Source organism: Elephas maximus, chromosome 7 (assembly GCF_024166365.1).
Source record: "Elephas maximus indicus isolate mEleMax1 chromosome 7, mEleMax1 primary haplotype, whole genome shotgun sequence".
In the NCBI taxonomy this organism is placed as follows: Eukaryota; Metazoa; Chordata; class Mammalia; order Proboscidea; family Elephantidae; genus Elephas; species Elephas maximus.
Genome location: NC_064825.1, coordinates 133,654,694 through 133,670,085, shown reverse-complemented (window position 1 = coordinate 133,670,085; position 15,392 = coordinate 133,654,694). Strand labels below are relative to the sequence as shown.

Here is a 15,392-nt window from a genome sequence, read left to right as displayed (position 1 = left end):
CCCAAGAAAAAGAAAAACCAAACCCGTTGCTGTCGAGAGGATTCCCACTCATGGCGACCCCATGCACTTCAGGGGAGAACTGCTCCATGGGGTTTTCTTGGCTGTGATCTTCATGGAAGCAGATTGCCAGGCCTTTCTTTCATGGCACTGCTGGGTGGGTTCAAACCGCCAACCTTTCGGAAACCACTTGTGCCACCCATGGACCCCGGCCTCTCCAGGGAGGTGGAAACATTCATCGGGCCTCACCCATCAGTTCCGATCCTTTTTCTCAGCAACAGCAGCCCTGCAGCTCAGAGAAGGGAGGGGACTTGTCCACTCAGGGGCCCACGGCAGCCACTTAAACAACAAAAGGAGCAAGAAGAGGGGTGCCAGCTCCTACTGCCCCCCTCCCCGGATACATCCCTACTCAGAGGAGGTTGTGGTTGTTGGTTGCTGTCGAGTCAGTCCCAACTCCTGGTAACCTCGGGTGTCAGAGTAGAACTGGGCGCCGCAGGGTTTTCAATGGCTGATTTTTAGAAGGAAATTGCCAGGCCTTTCTTCCTTGGTGCCTCCGGGTGGACTTGAACCTCCAAGCTTTCAGTTAGCAGTTGAGTGTGTTCACCACTTGCAGGAAGTACCCACCGGGAAGGTGCTTGGAAGTGTGAGGAGTGAGGTGAGGACCCAGGAGGACCTCCAAGGAGCCAGTTCAGCTCTCAGCTCCCAGACACAGCCCTAGTCCTGCTATGAGACAGACCACCGGCCTGGATCCTGCATACGGAATTCGCAGCGTGTCCCTGAAGTTCCCCAAACCCCTCGGAGGGGCTACATGGCACCCCAGGACACCCCGCCTGGTGGAAGGTGCAACGTGCATCCTTGGCTGAAGCCAGTGTCGTTGAGATGCCTGCCTTTCGTCCTCCTTGGTGTTGGCTCAGTGGAGTTATGTGGCCAAAGGGACCTCCCTGCCTTGCCGTCCACTCGCCAAAAACAGGGCTCTAAAGCCACCTCCTCTGAGCAAGAGCCACACATTGTAAACCGAGAAAGCGATTGCTTGGGACGGTGACAGCAGCCCCCTCTAAGTGATACCTCTGCCCCGTGCTAACTGCCAGTTGGATCACGCTCCACCCCCCACTAATGGCGTGCGTAATTGCACCACTTGTTCAAGCGTCCTTCACCCGTACTTATTTAGACTAGTGACATGCATCGCCATGGAAACCGGCACTAGGAAAAAAGTCCCCGGTACAGTGGGGAAGTGGAAGGCTGCGGGCTGCAATCTGGAGCTTACAACTTGTGTAGAAGAACTGGATTCTCAGCTGACACCGATTCTCCCTGTTGTACAAAGTCAGGTTTGTCAACCTCCCCGCAGATTAAACATTGCGGAGCCATCTTTCTTTTTCTTCTGTTTTTTTTTTTTTTTCTCCCCTCCCTTTTCTTCTTGGATTCTGACACTGGAGGGCTGCAACTTTTTCTTCTTGGATGAACATACAATAGTCAGGAAGGCGGCCCTGTTGACTCATCTCTGCATGGACCTACGAGCACGGGGTCCACTGGACTGAGATGGTGACACCTAGGCTGGAGATGATGACTGAGAATTCTCGCTTCAAGAAGAAAGTTCATTTTGGAGGTATGGTGGCGCATCTCGGCACTGTTCGGGCTTGGTGTGTGGAATCTTTGTTCCACATAGGTTTGGGGGGGGACCGAGGGCTTGGGCAGTGTCAGCCGGTTTGCCAGGGCTTTCTGAGACGGGGCGGTCGGCTGTGTGGGCAATTCCCTTGCACTTTGTGTTGGGGAGAATTCCTGCATTTCTGGTCAGTGTGTTATATCATAGAAGGCTATTGTTTCCAGAAGGGCTTTCTCCTGCTTCTGATTTAGATTGGAAAAAAAAAAAAAAAAATTCGTAGCCATCTGATCACCCAGGAGGCTAAGGGCATTCCATTTGCTGTTGGAACCCCAGCGGCCCTTTCTGTGTTCTCAGGAGTCCCTTTGGGCGCCTGGTGGGCTTTCAGGGCAGACTCCAGCATCTGTCCCTAGTAAGCACTGGTATTAAACTCAGAGGGGGGTTGAATGCGTTCTGAGTCGCTGTAGCTAAGGCACTGATTGTCCACGGTTGCTGTGTGCTCTCTCTGACCTGACAAACTGCACTGAAAGTCCCTGCAAAACTGGAATAGGACGTTGTGCTCGGACCCTGTCCAGCCTGCCCTCCTTCAAAGAAAGCATGGCTACTTTTTTGCTTTTCTTTAAATCACATGGACTCTGTACTCCTTCAGCGTTGTTGCCGTGGAGAAGAAGAAAACACCATATGTATTTTCAGTTGCATTGTTTTCGTCAACTTCTCCAGTATGTTGCTACCAACTGCTCCCTCTCAGTCACAAACACAGAGGGAAGACAGAGATAGCAGGCTTGGGAGCTTCCGGAGGGATGCTTGGCGAACTGGTCAGATAAGATGCCTCTCCTCTATGAAGTCTTCCTCCTGGGTGTTGCTTTGAGGTGTGTGGAGAGAGATTTGAGCCAGGAATTGCCAGACTCAGTGACCTCCCCCAGTTCCACCAGTTAACCCTGGCGTCTGTCTGTAATGTATAGCATCTTTGGGTTGCAGGAATGGACACCCAAGGGCCAGCCATCATCTCTAAGGCCATCACAGAGTTCGTCTTTATGTGCCTTGTTATTGCCAGCATGATCCACTGCCCCTCCCCACCCCAGCCCACCCTGACCCTTGCAGGAATGAATCAATCCAGTTATTCCTTTGATCTTGAACTATGATGAGCCCAGGACGCTGATGCCGAAGCCCCAGGCTCTGCAGGCTCAGCTACCGTCCAGCATGATCGGGCGATTTCCTGGGGCTCAACAGGTCTTCTTTTTCCTGGACGTCCTATTTCTCAAGCCTCTGCCCCAAAACCAAAACCAAACCAAACCATTGCTACTGAGTCAATTCCGACTCATAGCCACCCTATAGCACAGAGTAGAACTTTCCCATAAGGTTTCCAAGGAGCGGCTGGTGGATTTGAACTGCTAACCTTTTGGCTAGGAGCCAAGTTCTTAACCACTTCACCGCCAGGACTCCAGCATCCACTCTAGAGTCCTCAAACAGCTGAAAAAAATCCTCCCCGCCCGCAGCCCATCCCTAGGTTTGGATCCAAGCTCTGGGCTTACACCTGGGTGACCTAGGGTGAAGTACTTCACCCCCGGCCTCCTCCCTGTGTGTGTGTGGGGTGGGGGGTGGAGGGACATTGAAGGATGAAGTGAGAGGATGCTCGCAGGAGCCATCCACGAATGGCAGCTCTGATGCCATCCATGTCCTTGGAGACACTCCGATGGGCCAGGGAGAGAGGCCCACTGTGGAGCAGGACTCTAGGCACGGGCTCTTGGAGCTTCAGGTCGTGGTGTTTGGAGGGCAGGTGGAGGGTGGAGGCCGTGTGCTGGGGAAGCAAACTGAGGACCATCCAAGGCATCTTGCCACAGCAGTGACACGAAGCTCCCGCCCTCCCAGGCCCGGCTGGGTCAGTGTGGTGACTGCTAGAAAGTCTTTTCCAGACAGGTCACAGGGCCATTCTGTGTGCACACACCCTTGCCCGTCCTCCGTTACTGCCCAGCCCTGGGCTGCTGGGGCCAGAGGTGTGCTGGGTCCCCCAGCCACCGAGCATCCCCTCTGGATGAAGAGGGTAGAGAGAACAGGGCAGATCTCGCTGCCCTGGGAGAGGGGGACATCTTGGCAGGATCACCCCCAGTCCTGGTAACCTGCAACATGCCAGTCAGGCACCGAGCCATCCATTGACGGAATTTCCATTTAAATGGCTAGGCTGGCTCCTTGGGTTTGTATAAACGCTTTCCACTGAGCCTCTTGGGTTGCTTTTTAAAAAAACATTCTAATTACTATAGAGTAGGAACCAACTCACTGACTGCCAGCAGCGCTGTTCATTGTCCGGCCCATCTGGAAGGGTGGTGAGGGGGAAGGGTGGCCAGGCTGGAGCGGAGCTTTCACTCGGGTGGCTCCCCAGCCTGACCGCCAAAGAGAGGCAAGAAGGGCGGGGGGCAAGTGAAGACTCTGGAGCCCCCTCTCCAGGAGGCACCCCCTGAGCCTTCCAGGAGGGGTGGGGGCTCCAGCGACGGGAGAGCTTGGATAGAAAGCTGGATGTCAGGAGGTGCCCCACGGGGTGACCTTCGGCAAGCTCCTGTAGGCTCTCAAAGGCACGGAGAAGTCTTGGCAGGTCCTTCCTCCAGAAACCTATGCTGCCAAGCTTTCCCGAAGTTTCTCTCAAAACCTCAAGGGTAACATCATAAAACAGCATTATCTGCAGGGAGTTACTCACTGCTAAGACAGAGCTTTTAAAAACCTCTGTGGGGAGGACATAGATGAACCTTGAAAACGTGCTGCTGAGTGAAAGAAGCCAGACACAAAAGGACAAACACCGTCTGGTCCCACTTCCCTGAAATATCTAGAATAAGTAGATGCACAAAGACCCAAACTTTTTAGTGGTCACCAGGGGCAGGCGCAGGGCGTGGGCGAGTCATTGCTTAGGGGGCAAATTTGGAAAGAGATTGCGGTGGTGGTCATACAACGCGGCGAACATAGCTAACGTCACTGAATGGTCCATGTGAAAACATAGAAACAGCAAGTGTTTGTTGTATACGTAGCTACACCAACAGAAAACAAACGTTACTGGGAGGGCACAGCCACGTGCAGTGGGATGAGCTTAGGCCCTGGGGCCAGGCAGACGTGGGTGACCTTGGAAATTTCAAATTGCACCTGGTTTTTTCCTGGCATCTCCCGGGACAGACACAGCATCCCCTGGGGGCGCTGCGGGGATTATGGCCGAGTTGGCAAGGGCAGCCTAAACACCAGCCCCGTCATGTGCTAATTGTACGGCTTGTGAGCATCATTTAACCTTTGTACCTCCGTTTCTGTTAAATGATTGTTGTAGACACAGTCCCGCCTCCCGGGGCTGCTGGTGATTAAACAAGATGAGACGTGGCTTTGCAGCTAGGAGCGTGCTTAGCTACAGAACCTGGAACCTTAGAAACCGTTGCCTGAACACGGAGGGTTTGACTTGTCTCCCCCGCAAGAAGCCGGGGGCTAGGCAGTGCCGGTGGGTGGGCACAGCAGCTCAAGAGTGCCCTCTGGGACCTCGGCTCTTTCTCTTCTCTCCTCCCGCTCGGCTGTCCCGAGCATTCCCTTGGTGGCAGTGTGGCTACTGAGCCACATCCACGTTCCAGACAGGAAGAGGGGGAAGGACGGGAAGCTGTCTGCTCTGGGAAGGGAAGCCCCGCCCAGCAGACTCCTGACCAGTCTGATCGGCCAAGTCCACTCCACGTGGCCACTCCTGGGAGGAGGCTGGGGAAACGGGGTGAGAGGCGGACTAGTGAGGGTTGGTGGGGAGAAACGAAACACTTAGCTCTGGGCAGAGAGGGTCCCTGGGTGGCACAAGCTTTGCATTCTTCCGCTAACTGAAATGTTGGTGGTTCCAACTCGGTCAGTGGCACCATGGAAGAAAGGCCTGGCAATTTGCTTCTGTGAAGCAGTCCTACGTGATACACCTGGGGTCACCGTGATCTGGAATCGGCTTGACGGCAATGCGTTTGGTTTGGTTTGGTTTGGTTTGGTTTGGTGTGGTGTGGTTTGGTTTGGTTTCAGGGCTAAGTGTGAGTTCTCCACTCCCAGGTCTGAGAGGCAGTCAAGGGGAGGGATTAAGGCCACAGAGTCCAGCTGGGCCACTGGATTTGATCCCAGAAAGTTACTACTAAACCTCAGGGGGCCTCAGTTTCTCCCCTGGGGCATGGAGAATGAGGCAGTCCTCACCGCATGGGCTTCCGAGAGAGTTAAAAAGAGCTGCTGTCTTTTGCACCTAGAGCAGTACCTGTTGCTGTTAGCTGCTGCGGGGTCGGCTCTGACCCAGGGCGACCCCACGTACAACAGAACAAAGTGTTGCCCCGTCCTGCGCCACCTTCATGATCATTGGCGTACTAGAGGCCATCGTTGCAGCCACCCTGTGTTTTGGGTGCCTTCCAACGTGGAGGGCTCATCTGCCAGCTCTATATCGGAGAGTCTTCTGTTGTGATCCATAGGGTTTTCATTGGCTGGTTTTTGGAAGTAGGTTGCCAGGCCTTTCTTCTTAGTCTCTTAGCCTGGAAGCTGCACTGAAACCTGTCCACCGTGGGTGACTCTTCCGGTATTTGAAATACCAGTGGTGTAGTTTCCAGCAACACAGCCACACACAGGCCAGCACAGACCACAGACGGACAGATGAGGGTGGTACATATTCCCTACAACAACACCAAAAGACAGTGCGTGTCGCTGGATCAAGGCGACAGCCATGGTGGAGACAGGCACCCAGCACTGTGACCTGCCCATGGCACCCGTGGTCACCTCTCTCCTATCCTCTTCCTCCAGCCCTGCTCTGCCTCCCCTTGGGTCCTCCTGCATCCCGACCATTTGCCAAACATCTTCAGCCAGGCCACGGGCCCCAGCCTGCGCACCAGCGCCCTCGGCAGCCTAGTACACGTACTCACCTGTCCTGTACCTGAGTGGATGTGGGAGTCCACAGGTGCACGTGGAAGAAGACCGCCTCCGAAAGCCACAGTTACAAAAGCAGCTTTCAGTTAACTCAGGAACACAACTCCTGCTCCTTCTTAAGGTGCTTTGTGCCGTCTTACAATACAACCGACAATTTACTGGGATGACTAAGAAAAACAGCCGTGCTGGGAGTGGCCAGCACTCTGAAATGATTTTTGTGTACCGAGGAGAGAAAACAGCCCAGCATCCCAGTGCCTCCTCCCCTCGCCTTTGGATTTTGAGGCCCCTAAATTTGCTACCATCTAGAGCCCAGAATGTTTGGGACCCACTGCCCTGGAGGTTGACATTGGCTGGCATGCCCCATCCCATCCCACAGAGGGGAAGTCGAGTCTGGAGGGAGTGAGTGCTGGCCTCTGACCATTCATGCCAAGAATGTGAACCAAGCTTCGTTGTGTGTCTGCAAGCGGGGAACGCCTCGACACCACTTCTCTTGACTCGAAGAGTTTCCAGCCTGAAAGCAGGACTCTGAATGCCTTTGCTGACTTGGACTTAACCAACCCATTTCCTGAGCAAGCCCTGGCCAACTGTGCTGCCCTGCAAGCTTTGTCTCTTTGGAGTTGTGGCCGGCAGAAGAATGGCCCCCAAAGATGTCCACATTCCAGTCCCCGGAACCTGTGACTCCGTGAGGTTTCAGGGCAAAGGGGAATACAGGTGCTAATCAGCTGACCTCGGGATGGGGGATGATCCTGGATTGTCCGGGTGGGCTCTAAATGTAACCACAAGGGTCCTTACAAGTGGAAGAGGAAGACCGAAGGGTTCAGAGTTAAGTTTCATGTGAAAAGGACTCAACTCACCATCGTTGGCTATAAAGATGGAGGAACAGGCCATGAGCCAAGGGATGTGGGTGGCCTCTAGAAGCTGGAAAAGGCAAAGGAATGGTTTCTCCCTGGAGCCTGCAGAAGGAACCAGCCCTGCCCACACCTTGGTTTTAGCCCAGTGAGACCCGTGATGATGGACTTCTGACCTCCAGAACTGCAAGATAACTAATTCACAGTGTTTTAGGTCCCTGAGCTGGGAGTAATTTGTTACAGCAGCACGGGAAACTCATACACACTTGTCCTGGGTCTGCGGGGTATGGAGTCTCATCAGTCCCTTCTGACCAGGGTCCATGTCTTCTTGTCTCCTCCCCTGCAAGGGCCATACAGGGCCCGAATCCTAGGCTGCGTTCAATTGATGAAGTGAATAAACAAGTAAACAAGCTAGTGGGTGATACTAGCGTGAGGTGTATATCTTTTCAAACCCAAGTTCCATGCCCCTCACGGGAGCAGTTACGGGAGGTGAGCTCACTGGTCCTTCTGCCCCCTGCCTTCGGGATCGGTGTAGCCATCAGCTCCTCGGCACAGAGAACCATGGTGGAGCGGGGTGTGGAGCTCGGGCCTGCTGGCCCCAAGCTCAGTGCTCTTCTGCCCTTGGCCTCCTTCTGTGCCCGGCTTTGATACCAACAAGCCCACACGTTCTTGCTTTCCCCCTGTGATGGTGAATTTCATGCATCACCTTGGCTAGGCAGAGGTGCCCAGTGGTTTGGTCAAACACTAGTGTGGATGTTGCTGTGAAGGTATTTACATGTCGGCTTTAAGTAAGTGATTAACATTTGCAATGGTTGACTTTAAAGCAGATCACCCTTCACAGTGTGGGTGGGCCTGATCTAATCAGTTGAAGGGCTTTAACAGCAAAACTGGAGGTTTCCCAGGAAGAAGGATTCTGGCTTCAGACTATAAATAGATGTCCTTTCGGAAGCCCCCACTGCCTGACCTACTGGTTCCAGAAACAAGACTGCTGGAGTTTCCAGCCTGTCACCTGCCCTACGGATTTTGGACTTGCCAACCCCCCACAATCACGTAAGCCAATTCCAGTTCTCTCTTTCTGTGAGTATATATACGTGTATACATTTATATGCATAACCAAAAAAAAAAGAACCAAACCCGTTGCCATTGAGTCAATTCCGACTCATAGCGACCCTATAGGACAGTAGAATTGGCCCAAAAGGTTTCCAAGGGGTGGCTGGTGGATTTGAACTGCCGACCTTCTGGTTAGCAGCCGAGGTCTCAACCACTGCACCACCAGGGCTCCATATGCATATATATAAACATATACTAAAAAACATATATGTATGTACATATACACAGAAAGATTTATTTAAATAAATATATATATATGCGGGAAACCCTGGTGGCGTAGTGGTTAAGTGCTACAGCTACTAACCAAAAGTCGGCCATTCAAATCCACCAGGCGCTCCTTGGAAACCCTATGCAGACAGTTCTACTCTGTACTATAGGGCGCTGTGAGTCAGAATCGACTCTGCGGCACCGGGTTCTTTGGTTTTTTTATCTATATATGTGTATATACCAAAAAACAGTTGCTTTTGAGTCTATTCAGACCCCATGTGCGTTAGAGCAGAACTGTGCTCCCTAGGGTTTGCAGTGGCTGATTTTTTGGAAGCAAATTGCCAGGCCTTTCTTCCGAGGCACCTGTGGGTGGATACAAACCTCCAACCTTCCAGCTAGCCCCTGAGCACATTAAGTGTTTGTACCACCAGGGGCATAGTTACATACACGTATTTCTTCCTGGTTCTTGTTCCCTAGAGAACGCTGACTAGCACACCCCCTCTTTGCCAGTAGGGGGCTGGCCTGAATGAGAAATGGAGAGAGCCTCTGCCAGCCCAGCCCGCACCCCAGCGCCTGCTGCCAGCTCCTCCTGGCACCTCTGTCTTCGAGCTTCTCTGCTTTGCCAGGAGCCCATCCGCATCTTTGGTTTTAAAAAAGAAAAGTTATTTCTGGCTTTCATCCCCATTGGTAACTCATTTCCGCCTGTGGTTCCAGCCCTCAGTTTGGCTCGGCAGCCGGGTGCAGCCGGGGTGGTGTCTGATGTCAGACCCGCCTCGGTCACCGGGAGCCCGCGGGCAGGAGACAGGAGTGCAGGGCGGGTGGCTTGACTCAGGGTTGTCGTTGCTGTTGTTGTTGCTATTGTTGTTGTGTGGCTCAAAGCCAATTCCAACTCATAGCAATCCCGTGTGACAGGACAGAACTACCCTATAGGGTTTTCTAGGCTGTAATCTTTATTGGAACAGATTGCCAGGTCTCTCTTCTGTGGAGCCACTGGGCGGGATTGAACTGCCGACCTTTCAGTTAGCAGGCGAGTGCTTACTCTTTGCACCACCAGGCCTCCTAGGCTCACAGAAAGCCCTCAGTAAATAATGACCACAATGGTGAGGGAGTGAGAACCCCACCCTGTGTGGCCACTTCTGTGATTTTGCCTCCTTCAGGCAAGGAGCCAGGGATTAGAGGCAAGGGAGGGTCCTGAAGTCCAAGGAAGTGAAGGAGGGGAAAGAGGATCAAGAAAAATAGCTCCCATGGTTCAAGAGTCCGAGGCAGCCTCACTCAGTATTGTCTCTAGGTCTCTAGGCATCTGTTGCTGGGTGGGTCTTAAACATGGGTGAATAAAGAACCAGGCCTGGGTGTGGGAGAGCTGCTGGAGGGTGGCCTGCTCTCTCCAATTGCCAGAGAGACGGAAACTAAAATCCGGCTCCGTCCCCGAAGGAGTGTCTTGGGTGCCGCTGTGGCTGCTGAGCACCAGCAGCTCCGGTTTGAAAAGTAGCCTTCCTCGCTGCAGGCTGTGATGACCTCCCAAGGACAACTCTGGTGGGCGCGTCCCCATGTTCACCCTCCTCAACCTGTGTGTGTGGTATTTCTCTTGTCCCACCCTGTCCCCATTGCGCCTTGAAAACGTAGGCTTATGTCTGGTGGGCTTCCTTCCCTGCGTCCCTGGGGTGCCCATCCCTACCCCATGGACATCATCAGGTATGGGTCTGGACCCTCTTCTTGCCCCTCTCTGTGCTCGACAGCCAGGTGGAGTCACCTCCCAGGGACACTGCATGTCTCTGTCCCCAGCACTGGCCTTTCCCTGGGCCCTAAGTCCGTCTCAGATGCCCAGGAGACCTCCAGCACTGCACGCTCCGTTAGGGCCATAGCCGAATTCATGAGCCGTTGTTGTTGTCTGCCGTCCAGTCAATTCCGACTCACAGCGACCCCTACATGTGCAGAGTAGAACTGCTCTGTAGGATTTTCAAGGCTGTGACCTTACAAAAGCAGATTGCCAGGCCTTTCTTCTGAGGCACCTCTAGACGGGTTTGAACCGCCAACTTTTGGCTAGTACTCAAGTGCTTAACCATTTGCACAACCAAGTGAGCCTTCCCTTAGCTGCTTTTTAAGGAGACCTGGTGGCGCAAAGGTTAAGCATTTGGCTGCTAACTGAAAGGTTATTGCTCCGAACCCACCCAGCAATTCCGTGGGAGAATGGGCTGGTGACCTGCTCCCATAAAGATTACAGCCTAGGAAACCCTGTGGGGCAGTTCTACTCTGTCACACGGGAACCGATTCAACGGCACCTAACTACAACTGCTTTTTGCCTTGGCGTCTGCGTCTTTGAAATGGAATCACAACCTTACTCACCATGAGGTGAGGTAAATAGAATTCTGTGGCCGCAGAGAGAGAACTCGATAAATCCTTAGCTCGCGTGGCCACCATCCCCACCACGGCCCCATGCCTGCTGTGACTTCCCACTCCTGTGGGGACTAAGTCAAATAGGGCCTTGGCCTCCAGGAAGGTTCCCCAGTACCCCCCGAAAAGACTTTCAACAGTAATAGCCATGGTTCAGCAAAGTCTTTCTGTGTGGCCCAGGAAACAGAGGCCTGGGCAGGTAAAATAACTGGCCCGAGACCATGGGGCCATTTTCGTGTATTTCCAAGACTTTGGCTGAACTAATTTATAATTGAAGGAGCCCTGGTGGCACAATGGTTAAACACTCGGCTACTAACATAAAGGTCAGAGGTTCAAACCTACCCTAGAGGCTTTGAAAGAAAGAAGACCTGGTGATCTGCTCCCGTAAGGATTACAGACAACCTTGGACGCCCTATGGGGCGGTTCTGCTCTGTCCTATAGTGTTGCTATGAGTTGGAATCTACTCAACAGCGCACAACAACAATTTATAATTTAGCTCTCCAGAGTCACCGTCTGAACTAAGGTGTTCAGGATACACACGAGTTCAAAATCTTTAGTATTTTAAAACTTTCCCCAATGGCCCGCTAAGGACCTATAACCAATATTCCTTTTACTCTCTTCTTCAGAATACGTGCCACCATCTTGCAATGTTTCCAAAGCGTCTGTGTGTATTGTCAATAAAAAAAAAAAGTATATAGCATTTTGGGGGAAAATAAGAAAAAAAACTCAGCATGTTATTACACGTGATCCCTCACAGGGCTTGGAGTAGCAGTGCCCCTTCATTATGGCGGAGCCTGAGGTGGCCTGACCCCTGACCCGGAAGTATTTCTTCTTTGGCAGTTAATCTCCTGTCCAGGATCAAATCCTGGGTCTCACTGTTCTTTATCACAGAGAGAGGAGATGTCTGAACCCTCTTCATAACCACTGCCCTCCATCCTAGTAATTTTAACTGCTCTCTGACCCAAAGTAATCTAGAAATGTCCGCAGGTCGCTAGAAGAGTGGTTCTCATTGAGGGGTATACTGCCCCCTAGGGGGCGTTTGGAAATTGTAGAGACATTTCTTCATTATTGCAATAAACCAGTTGAACTAGTTGAACCAATTGCTTCGTAGGGTTTTCAATAGCTGATTTTTCAGAAGTTGCCAGCCCTTTCTTCTGAGGCACCTCTGGGGGGGGCTCAAACCTCCAACCTTTCATTTGCCATTTGTACCTTCCAGGGGCTCTGGTGTGAGGGTACAGGGTACAGACATGGTCTAGTATCTTCCTCTGTGCTCGGGGCAGAGGGCTGTAGACGAGAAAGACAAAGAGAGCCTCCTTGAGAACCAATAGTAGCCGAAAGTCCCTGAGAGCTTACCTAGGCCAGGTGCTGGCAAGGGACTTATTTAGAAGTGTGATCACCACAATGTAAGGTAGATCCTGCTGTTGGCCCATGTTACAGATGAGGAAACAGGCTTGGAGAGATAATTTCCTGCCCACGGTCACATAGCAAGCAGATTTCAGCTCACCTGTCTGTCCCGACGCTGGACTGGCTGTCCTGCATCCTTTCTTGCCTCTCTGTGGACCACAGATGTCTCAGGAGCAAGGAGGCAATCCCCCTAGAGCACGACGTGTGAGTAGACAGACTGGAGCATTCCCAGGGGCTTGGCCCCACAGCCCACCTCCTCCCCACGGCTGTCACCCACCCACCTTTTGAATTATTTTCTGGCTTCTCAGAGCCTTTATACATTTCTTTGAGAAAATTCCTCGTCTTCTTCCCTTTTCCAGAAACACGGTCCTCCAGGATCAAAGAGCCATTGGACTCCCCAGGATGGCCCGTCCTGGGTTCCCCCCAAGCTCTGTGGGATCCTCTTCCAAGCTGCTCTGCTTTAAGGGCTATTTTAATTGCTGACAAACTGAAGCGTGTCATGCAATCTGTCGCTCCCTCTCTCCAGTCGCAAGAGGTGTATGAAAATGGAATTTCTAGGTTTGTTTTTTTTTTTTTCTTCCTTCAATTTAGTTTTTTTTAGGCCACACTCAGAGCAAAGCACTCCGGGACACTGGCTCCCAGCACTGCCTGTGGGGTTTTCCAGGCTCAGGGCCATGCCTTGGGGGGAGGCTAATCCCCAGGGATATTGGGGGGATGTGTCACATTGTAAAAGAGCCTACAGGGTCATTTTAGGAGACAGTGGTGGCTCAGTGGGAGAACTCTCACCCTCCATACAGGAGACCTGGGTTCGACTCCCGGCCAGTGCACTTCATGCAGTGCCGCCGCCAGCATGTCAGTGGAGGCTTGCGTGTTGTTGTGATGTTCGGCACACTTCAGGGGAACATCCAGACTAAGAAGGACTAGGAAGAAAGTCCTGGCAATCTGCTTCTGAAATCAGCCAGTAAAACCCCTGTGGATCACAGCAGCCTGAGCTGCACCCTGTCATGGGGATGATGTAGAGTGAGGCAGTGTTTCCTTTTGTGGTACACGGGGTCCCCTCAAGTCAGGGCCGAGTCACTGGCTGCTGACAACACACAGGGCCATTCAGCCCAACACTTCCATCTCTTAGTGGAGAAGGTAGAAGCCCAAAGAGGCACAGCAAGAAAGCCACTCGTCGAGTAACTGCCGAGGCCAGGACGAGAACCCAGGCTTCTTAGTTGGTAGGACAGAGCTGCACCCATGACTCCCATACTCCCCTTCTGTGCTGTGTCTGCAGCCTGGCATCGACAGGCCCGAGGAAAGGAAGCCACACCCTTCAATCATAGCAACATTGCAAGGGCGTGTGATTCTTACCCGCCATTCACTGAGTCCATAGTTACTGAGTGCCTACCACGTGCCAGGCTATGCTTAGGTGCTGGGGAGACAGCAGTGAGGGGCCACGCCTGCGGTCCTAAGGGAGCCTGGGAGAGCGTGTGCATCCCACATTAGGTGGTTGTGAGAGGCCACGCCTGCGGACCTGAGGGAGCCTGGGAGAGCGTGTGCACCCCACATTAGGTGGTTGTGAGGGGCCACGCCTGTGGACCCGAGGGAGCCTGGGAGAGCGTGTGTACTCCACATTAGATGGTTGTGAGGGGCCATGCCTGCAGACCTGAGGGAGCCTGGGAGAGTGTGTGCACCCCACATTAGGTGGTTGTGAGGGGCCACGCCTGCGGACCTGAGGGAGCCTGGGAGAGTGAACACACCCCACGTTAGGTGGCTGTGGCAGTTAAATGAATGCATGCATGTATGGTACCTAGAGCAGGACCTGGTCCACAGTAAGCACTCACTTAGTGTCAACGATGATGATGGTGATGTTGTGGCTATTCGGGGATGTGGAGGCTCAGGTATTAGGGAGAGAAATGGGGAAGGGATGGAGAAGGAGCTGGGAGCAAGTCACAGAGGACCTCTCTGCCCTGCATGTCAGCTAAGGCGACGCTAGCTGCTGTAACAAGTATGTGAAAATTAAAAAAAAAAAAAACAAACAAGCCAAACCGATTGCCGTTGAGTTGATTCCAACTCATACTGACCCTATAGGACAGAGTAGAACTGCTCCATAGGGTGCTTAAGAAGTGCCTGGTAGATTCAAACTGCCAACCTTTTGGTTAGCAGCCGTAGCTCTTAACCACAGCACCACCAGGGTTTCCACATCCAAATGGCGCAGTGTGAGGCAATAGACCACCCCCTGTCTGTCAACGCACCATACTGTGCTGGCTTGTGTCTTGCTGTGACGCCAGCTTTTCAACTCCCAGCAGGGTCACCCATGGTGGACAGGTTTCAGCAGAGCTTCCAGACTAGGACAGACTAGGAAGAAGGACCTGATGATCTACTTCCAAAAATTAGCCAATAAAAACCTTATGGAACACAACAGAACGTTGTCCAGTACAGTGCTAGGAGATGAGCCCCCTAGTTTGGAAGGCAGTCAAAATACACAGTGGCCTCAACAATGGACTCAAGCGCACCATGGATCACAAAGATAGCACAGCACCAGGCAGCACTTCATTCCTTGTACGTGGGGTCGCCACGAGTTGGAGCCGACTCAGCAGCAACTAAAAACAATGCAGTGAAAGTTTGTTTCTTGCTGTTGTGACAGCCCAAGGCACAGAAACCAAGGCATCTCCCAACTTACGATTCCACAGTCCTCTAGGGCCTCAAAGTCCTGGGCTTTCAGCTGGCGCAAGCAGGAAGAGGGTATGGAAAACCACCCTCACTTCCTAGATGCCCAGGCTTGGAAGGGACCGCCATTGCTTGAGCTCACATCCCATTGGTGAGAGTCAGTCACATGGCCATTGCTGGTGCAAGGGGAGCTGGGAAATGTAGTCCTGGGCCGGTGCTCTGCTCCCCACTACACAGAAAAGGGAGCATGGCCTTTCGCTGACCAGCTGGCTGCCTCTGCAGCAGGTACCCTGGGC

The 15,392-nt window shown here is 52.7% G+C and overlaps 1 protein-coding gene across 3 annotated transcripts in view; it reads left to right on the top strand.

Annotated features, from left to right (window-relative positions):
* The window catches only part of LOC126081166 (SH3 and multiple ankyrin repeat domains protein 2-like), a 490,404-nt gene that overhangs the window by 414,795 nt on the left and 60,217 nt on the right, over nucleotides 1-15,392 (top strand). The window lies entirely within an intron of this gene.